This window comes from Otolemur garnettii, unplaced genomic scaffold, assembly GCF_000181295.1.
Source record: "Otolemur garnettii isolate 467f Iridium unplaced genomic scaffold, OtoGar3 scaffold00077, whole genome shotgun sequence".
Classification (NCBI taxonomy): Eukaryota; Metazoa; Chordata; class Mammalia; order Primates; family Galagidae; genus Otolemur; species Otolemur garnettii.
In genome coordinates, this window is record NW_003852472.1 from 4,233,966 (window position 1) to 4,242,067 (window position 8,102).

Consider the following 8,102-nt stretch of genomic DNA (forward strand, 5'->3'; position numbering starts at 1 on the left):
ATCCAAGTGTATATGTAAAGGAGGTGAATTTTTGCATAGGTAAAGTGTACCTTGTAAGGCTGTGAAAACTATAATAGTAATGTCATCCACAGCTGCACCCACTCTTTTGACAGTGAATGTATTGTCTGTGTGTTGAGACCTCTCCTTCCTCACATGCACAGTTAGGAAGCCAAGAGATTGAGATAAGTGGGGTGTGAATCTGGGCAACAAAACTGAGGAATCTTTTGGGAAAAGAAGCCAGTTCTTTTGAACTGAGCCACTGGGGTTCTAAGACCCACAGACAGCTTGGGAAATGGAGTATTGGAAGGAGGGTTGAGAAACAAAACAAACTACAGAGATAATCTGCAATGTGCTGAAAGTATTTGACCCAAGGGAGGAATGAATCTGTGTGAATGGGTGAGACCTAAGATGGTAGGGCTTGTGGTCACAGGGGAAGGTGATACCATGTGTGAGTGTGGTGAATGCTTCTCCTTCCTTCCTGCTCTAGCTGCCCTGGCAACATGGTCCACATTCTGCTGTATTGCTTTTCTACACAACATGCATAGGTTTGAAGACAAGAACACCATATTAGCTTCTTCTGTGTCCTCCACACTGGGTTTGAAAATTGCCACCAGGAAGATGGTAGGTAACTCAAGAAGCAGTGAACAGCTTGAATAAATCAGCACCACTGTAAAATAATTCTAAATCCTAAATATGAATATCCACCAGGAAATAGTGTACTGATTTACTGAAAATTTAGTCTGATAATGCTTTGCTTAATAAAAAAAATGGAGCATGTTTTCCCTTGGTTAGGAAAGAAGAAAGGAAGGAAAGGAAGAAAAGGAGAATTGAAGAATTAATTAATGGTTTTTGCACTGTCTACATACAAGTTTTCTAATCCCAGTTGGGTGCTAACTTTGGGTATTATCTATCATTTTTCTGGGTTTGTCATGACACTTTTAGCTATGACCAAAGCAATGAGTGCTAATTAACATACAGAATTGTGTTTTATAGTCTCAAAGTTTTTTCTTCCTTAAAAATTAATTTTATCTATGTAATACATGTGTCTAGTTTTTAGAAATCAAATAGTGGATACTAAGGGGCATGTAATGAGACAGCAGTCCACCCTGGGGCTGAAACTCCCAGGTCTTACTCTCTAGAGACAATCATTACCTACTCTTATGGTTATTTCCTCTATTACTTATCTGCATACTTCTAAATAATATGTGTAACAGGACATTAAATAGATTTTTGATTTGGTTTCAGAATTGTAGCTGTAGCCTCAAAACTGAAAATAATAGGTGCATGAACTCCAGCCGTCTAAAAAGAACTGACAAGATGACAAGACTCATCTCCTAAGATCTTTCTAACCTGTGGCAGAAATAGTAAGAATAGGTAATGCATATACAGCGCTTACTATGTCCGGGTCCTATTCTAAATGCTGTAGATTTATTTATTCATTTAACTACTGGAGTGACTGTAGGAAGTCCCTTTACTTTACAGATGAGGTCACTATGGATTAGAGAGGTTAAGTAACTCTTCCCCAGGGCAGAAACAGGTTTCTATTAATACTTTGGGTAGTCCCACTCTGGACGTTTAGGTGATATTGCCTCTCAGTGGCTCTGTTGCCCAGATCCACCCTCTCTTTTCTAGCCTATATGAGCAGATCACCAAAAAGTCTGGAAAGATAGTGATTTCTCCCCCTGGGGGATAAATGGGTGTTTCCATCCTTCACTTTTACTTGTACTGTCTCCATTGCTGCACCGAACCAAAAAATGGGGAAGAGGCTTTCAAGAAGAGATTAGTGGTACACGTACAAAGGGGAGCCTGGCCTCTCGCTCAGCAGATGGAGGTCTGTGTAGATGCCTGTTTGGTCAGAGGAGAAAGAGTGAGATGGGAGGAGGGTGTAGGATTTCTTGTTTACCAGAGGCACCAGGAAAGTTAGCCATGCCAAAGCCATCTCCTTGATACATCTGGGGGGAGCAATGGCAAGCAGAGGCAGGGTGTCTGGTTGGGTGAAGTCAAAAGAGGTAAACCTTGTGTTGGGAGGCTCCAGAGGACCCTTTAAAAATATCCTACAAATGCCCTGTAAGCAACCAGCACTGAGGTTCTAGCTGCATGGTATCTAAGGCCAGCCAGTGTTAGTTAGGAGGATAGTTAGGATAGTTAGGATAGTAGCATCGGGAGAACATTGAGATGCCCATCCTTTTACTATGATCTCCACCTCCTGGCCAAAATGGAGACAGGAGAATTTACCCCTGAGTCTCCTCCTTGCTCAGAGTTCCTTGGCTGAGGCACAGCTGGAGATGGGAGAGGAAGAAAGTGTTCATGGGATCTAAGAGTGAAGGTTTATAATTGAAGGGAGGTGGATTGGACATTTCACACTTTTCTTAAAGTGGCCAGAAAGCTATGGGATCTGGCCCAGAAATTATTAAGCAAAGGGGAAATGAAGTTCAGTCTAGCACAGTTAAAGGTAGAGATTAGAGGAGAAGATGAAATGATCTCATGCTTATATCCTCACTCTTAGGCAGAGGCTGTGTGTGCGCTGCTATCAGGAGCAGAGGCTGCATTCGCCAAATACCTGGTTTTTTACTTCTGCTTGTTGATTTATCTGTTTAAATATTTTATTGTCTTGTGTGTGAGAAATGATGAATTAGCTCTTTTTCATGCTTCCTCCCCCCACACAAACCTTTCCTCCATTATACTACCAACACAGCTATGTGTTTAGAAAAAAAATCATAAAAATTTATATGATTATGGTTGTCTAAATATTGTTCACTAGTGGGCTATACTTTTATGATGATTACATTTCCTCTCTTGGAAGTGTGGGGGAGGAAATACTTTATCTTCCGCTTGCATTGTTTTCTATGTACATATCTTTGAATTTTACCATCAGCCCTGTCCGTTTCCTACATATGGTTATTTTCTCCCCAAATGCTGCTACAGGGGAAATCTTCTTTAAATTATTTACCCCCTAGACTTATCCCTTCTGAAAGTTTAATGTACAGTGCTTATTCTTTGAATCTGTTGCATAGCTGTTATCCTGAAACTTCCACTGGCCAGTTTCCTGAGCTGGATGGCTTTAGCTTTAGTTTTCCTTGATCTTGTGTCTTTTTCAGTTTCTCTTCCTTCTTCCCTCCCTTCCTTCTTCCTTCATTCCTTTTCTTCCTGTCATTAAATGTCCCAAAGGGCAACTGCTGGGCTGTTCCTGTGCTGCCTGCCACCCTGCAGCAGCTGCCCAGAGCTCATGATGCTCCCGACCAGCTGAGATTATGTCCCATGTCCTTCCCCGTTGCCCTGGACATCCACACAGTGAGCAAGGCAGCAACTATTTATTGAACACCTATTATGGGTGAGGGAGACCTCCTCCCCAACATAGAAACAGCATAGGAAGTGTGGACCTGTTGATAGCACGTACACTGAGAGCTGGAAGTGTCTGAACACCTTCCAGACCGGGATGCCTCTTTTCTTGAGGGAAGGGCCAGGGAAGAAGAGCCCAGGCTCTATCAAGCCGCTGCCGAGGGAGCTCAGAGCTGGGCCTGTTTTTTGCCCTTGCTGTAGGACACCTGAGTTTCCCAGGCAGGACCTTAATTTTTTCATCAGTAAAAGAGGTAAGACAAGATGTATGCCTGCACCTTTTACCTGGAACAGTAATTGAGTTAAAGCAGGGAACTTGTGTACAGTTAGCCGAGCTGGGTTGTCAATTCTTGCTTTTTCATTAGATACAATGAGAAGCACGACACATCTACACAGGGCAATTATTTTAATATACAGAGTTCATCACTAAGGCACGTCCTCAACACACAACGGACCCTAACTGCCTACTTTCTACAAAACAGAATAAGCATCCTGGAATCCTTGTCACGTGAAAGGGGAAGGGCCTTTGCCTCAGTGAAAGGGGTGGTGTCGCTGCTCTCGCGAGACAGGGAGCTCCCGCGAGGTCTCCTGAGACCCAACTCCCTCAAGGTCTCACCAGAGGCTTGACCCCCTTACAGCTTTATAAAGGGAGCTGCAGGCAGTGGCAGCATCAGTCCTCTCAAGGGAGCGGTGGCAGCATCATTCCTCTCAAGGGAGGTGACGCTTTCTGCTTCCCGCAGCAGTGGCACGGGACTGCTTCTGCTTTCCGTAGCAGCGCACACTCTGCTGTCCATGGATCAAATCACCTACGGCACCTATGGCACCTACGGCTATGATGGCAACCGCGGCCTCCCAGCAGAAGCGGCTGCTCAAAGAGGAAGACATACATGACCAAAGTGGAATTCGAGACCAGAGAGGAGGTGGACGTGACCCCCACGTTGGACACGGTGGGCCTGCGGGAGGACCTGCTGCGGGGTATCTACACCTATGGTTTTGAAAAGCCCTCAGCAGTCCAACAGCGAGCTATGAAGCAGATATTAAAGGGAGAGACGTTATTGCACACTCTTAGCCTGTGCAACAGCACAGGCAAAACAGCCACTTTCACCCTCTCAGGCCTCCAGTGCTTGGATATCCAGGTTGGTGAAACCCAGGCTTTGATCTTGGCTCCAACGAGAGAGTTGGCTGTACAGATCCAGAAGAGCCTGCTTGCTCTTGGTGACTACATGACCGTCCAGTGCTATGCTTGCATCAGGGACACCCATGTGGGCGAGGACATCAGGAAACTGGATTATGGACAGCATGTTGTTGCAGCAGGCACACCAGGGCGTGTCTTTGAGATGATTAGACAAAGAAGTTTATGGATGTGAGCCATCATGATATAGGTTTTGGATGAAGCTGATGAAATGTTGAATAAAGGTTTCAAAGCACAGATTTACCACGTGTACAGGTACTTGCCTCCAGCCACCCAAGTGGTTCTAATCAGTGCCGCGCTGCCCCGTGAGCTCCTGGAGATGACCAACAAGTTCATGACAGACCCAATCTGTATCCTTTTATAAATAATCTTGCCATGAAGACAGGCATAGAGGTGTCTGTTTAAGTCTCTGTTATCACTTCTTTTGGGTATATATCTAGGAGCTGATGGATAGTTCATGAGGAACTGCCAAATTATTTTCCATAATGATCATACAATTTTACATCCACACCAACAATGTACAAAGGTTCCCATTTCTTTACATCCCTGCCAACACTTACTATTTTCCATATATATTTTTAATTATGGGCAGCTTAGTGAGTGGTATCTCATTGTGGGTTTTTTTTTTTTTTTGCAGTTTTTGTCTGGGGCTGGGTTTGAACCTGCCACCTCCAGCACATGGGGCCAGCACCCCACTCCTTGAGCCACAGGCACCACCCTCATTGTGGTTTTTGTTTGCATTTTCCTAAAGGCTAGCAATGTCGAGCATGTGTTTATTTGCCATTTGTCTCCGTTTGGTAAAATGTCTGTTCAAGTCCTTCAGCTATTTCTTTGAATTGGGTTGTTTTGTCTTTGTTCTAGAGTTATAGGAATTCCTTATATTTTATGGATATTAAACTCTTGTTAGTTATACAATTGCAAATATTTTCTCCATTCTGTAGGTTGTCTTTTCATTTTCTTGTTTTTCTTTCTTTCTTTCTTTCTTTTTTTTTTTTGCTTGTACAAAGGTCTTTATTGGTGGGGGAGGGAGGCTGCAGAGTAGCACCAAAGAGGAGAGATAAGAGAATAGAAAAGAGGAGAGAAAAGAGGGGAGAGAGATAAGGAGAGAGTGGGGAAGAGAAGAGAGAGAGAGAGCAGAGGAGAAAGGTGGCGAGAGGGGAAGAGAGCTGTTTTTCTTTACAATGTCCTTGAAGTACAAAATTTTAAAATTTGATTTTAAAATCTCATTTACTTTTTCTTTTGTCTCTTATGCTATTGGTGTTAATGTGACAAAGATGTAACATTTTGTCTCCTTCTAATAGTTTTATTGTTTTAATGAATACATTTAAGTTTGATCTATGTTGAGTTAATTTTTGTATTAGGTGTAAGGATGCAACCTTATGGCACATCAGCTGGCTTTAGATGTGTGGGTTTATTTCTGAACTCTCAATTCTATTCCATTGGTCTATATGTTTATCACTATGCTAGTACCACAATATTTTGATTGATGTAGTTTTATTAAGTTAAAAATTGGGAGGTATGAGTCCTCCCACTTTGTTTTCTTTTTCAAAAATTTTTTGGCTATTTTGGGGCCCCTTGCAATTCCATGTAAATTTTACGATTAGCTTTTCCTTTTCTTAAAAAAAAAAAAAAAGCTTTTGGAATTTTGATAGAAATTATACTGAATTTATAGATCTATTTGAGTAATTTGAGTAATTTTGAGTATTATAGTAATTTGAGTAATTTTGACATGGTGACAAAATCAAGTTTTCCTTTCCATGAACATTGAGATGTCTTTCCACTTAATAGGTTTCTCTAAAATTTCTCTCAGTGATGTCTTGTGGTTTTCAGTGCACAAAGTCTTTTACCTTCTTCATTAAATTTATTCCTAATTATGTTGATGCTATGGTAAACAAAAATTTTCTTACTTTCCTTTTTGAATTTTTCATTGCAGGTATAAAGAAACCCAATTGAATTTTGTGTGTGGATCTTACAACCTCAAACTTTGCTGAATTAGTTTATTAACTCTAGTGGATTTCTTGTGGATTCTTTGGAATTTTCTTTGTGTAGGATCATGTTGTCTGTAAATAGAGATAGGTATTTTTGTCTTTACAATTGGATGCCTTTTATTTCTTTTTCTCATCTAATTGTTCCGGCAATAACTTCAAGCACAATGCTGATTAGCATTAGTGAAATCAGGCATCCTAATACTGTTCCTGATCTTAGGGGGAAAGTGTAATCATGATGTTGGCTGTGGGTTTTTATAAATATCCTTTATCACGTTGAGAACGTTCCCCGTCCTGTTACTAGTTTACTGAGTATTTTGTCAAATGCCCTTTCTGTATCAACTGAGATAATTGCATTCAATTTTCCTTCATTTTATTAGTATGATATATTACATTGATTGGTTTTCTTATGTTGAACTTCCCTTGCACTCCTGAAATAAATTCCAAATGGTTGTGATGTAGAATCTTTTCAATATGCTGTTGGATTTAGATTGCTAGCATTTTGTTGAGGGATTTTATATCTATATTGAAAGAGATATGGGTCTGTAATTTTCTTTTTTACATTTCAAAATAATAAGGGGTTACAAATATTTTTGTTATATGGACACCTTGTATTTTACTTAAGTCAGAGCTTTTGGCATGCCTGTTACCATAACAGTGTTTATTATGCCGTTAATTTTTTATTCCTCATCCTGCCTCCCACTCATCCTCTTCATGGTTTCCAGTGTCCTTTGTATCTCTTTGTGTCCATGTGTACCTGTCGTTAAGTTCCCACTTACTGGTGAGTACATATGACTTTTGGTTTTCCTTTCCTGAGAAACTTCATGTAGGACAATGATCTCCAATTCCATCCAAGTTGCTGCAAACAGTATTATTTTATGCTTTTTTATGTCTGATTAGTACTCCATTGTCATATACATGTCATCTTTTCTTTATCCACTCATGAATTGGTGGGCACTTACGCTGATTATATACCTTTGAAATTGTGAAATGTGCTGTGATAAACACTTGCATACATGTGTCCTTTTTAATAAAATGACCTCTTTTTCTTTGGGTAGATACCCAGCAGTGGAATTGATAGATTGAATTGCAGGCCTACATTTATTTCTCTGAGGAATTTCTATACTATTTTCCATAGAAATTGTACTAATTTTCAGTTCCACCCATGGCGTATCAGCCTTCCTTTCTCTCTGCATCCAAACCAGCATTTATTGTTTTTGATAGGGGTAAGGTTGTATCTCATTATAGTTTAAATCTGCATTTCCCTGATAAGTAGTGATATTAAATTTTTTTCCCTATGTTTCTTGGCCATTTGTATCTTCTTTTGAAAAACTTCTGTTTATGTCTTTTGCCCACTTTTTTGATGGAATTGTTTGTGTTTTTTTCTTTCTGATGTGCTTGAGTTCTTTGCATATTCTGGCTTATTAGTCCTTTGTCAGATATATAGTTCGTGAATATTTTCTCCAATACTGTAGATTGTCTGTCATTCTCTTCATTATTTCCTTTGCTGTGTTCAAGCTATTTTTATTAAAGCTCCATTTATTTATATTTTATAGGTGCTGTATTGCCTCTGGGGTCTTAGTCATAAA

At 40.4% G+C, this 8,102-nt stretch overlaps 1 pseudogene; it reads left to right on the forward strand.

Annotated features, from left to right (window-relative positions):
* The first annotated feature begins 4,153 nt into the window (after positions 1 to 4,153).
* On the forward strand, positions 4,154 to 4,892 carry LOC100940415 (annotated as a pseudogene).
* Positions 4,893 to 8,102: the final 3,210 nt, after the last annotated feature.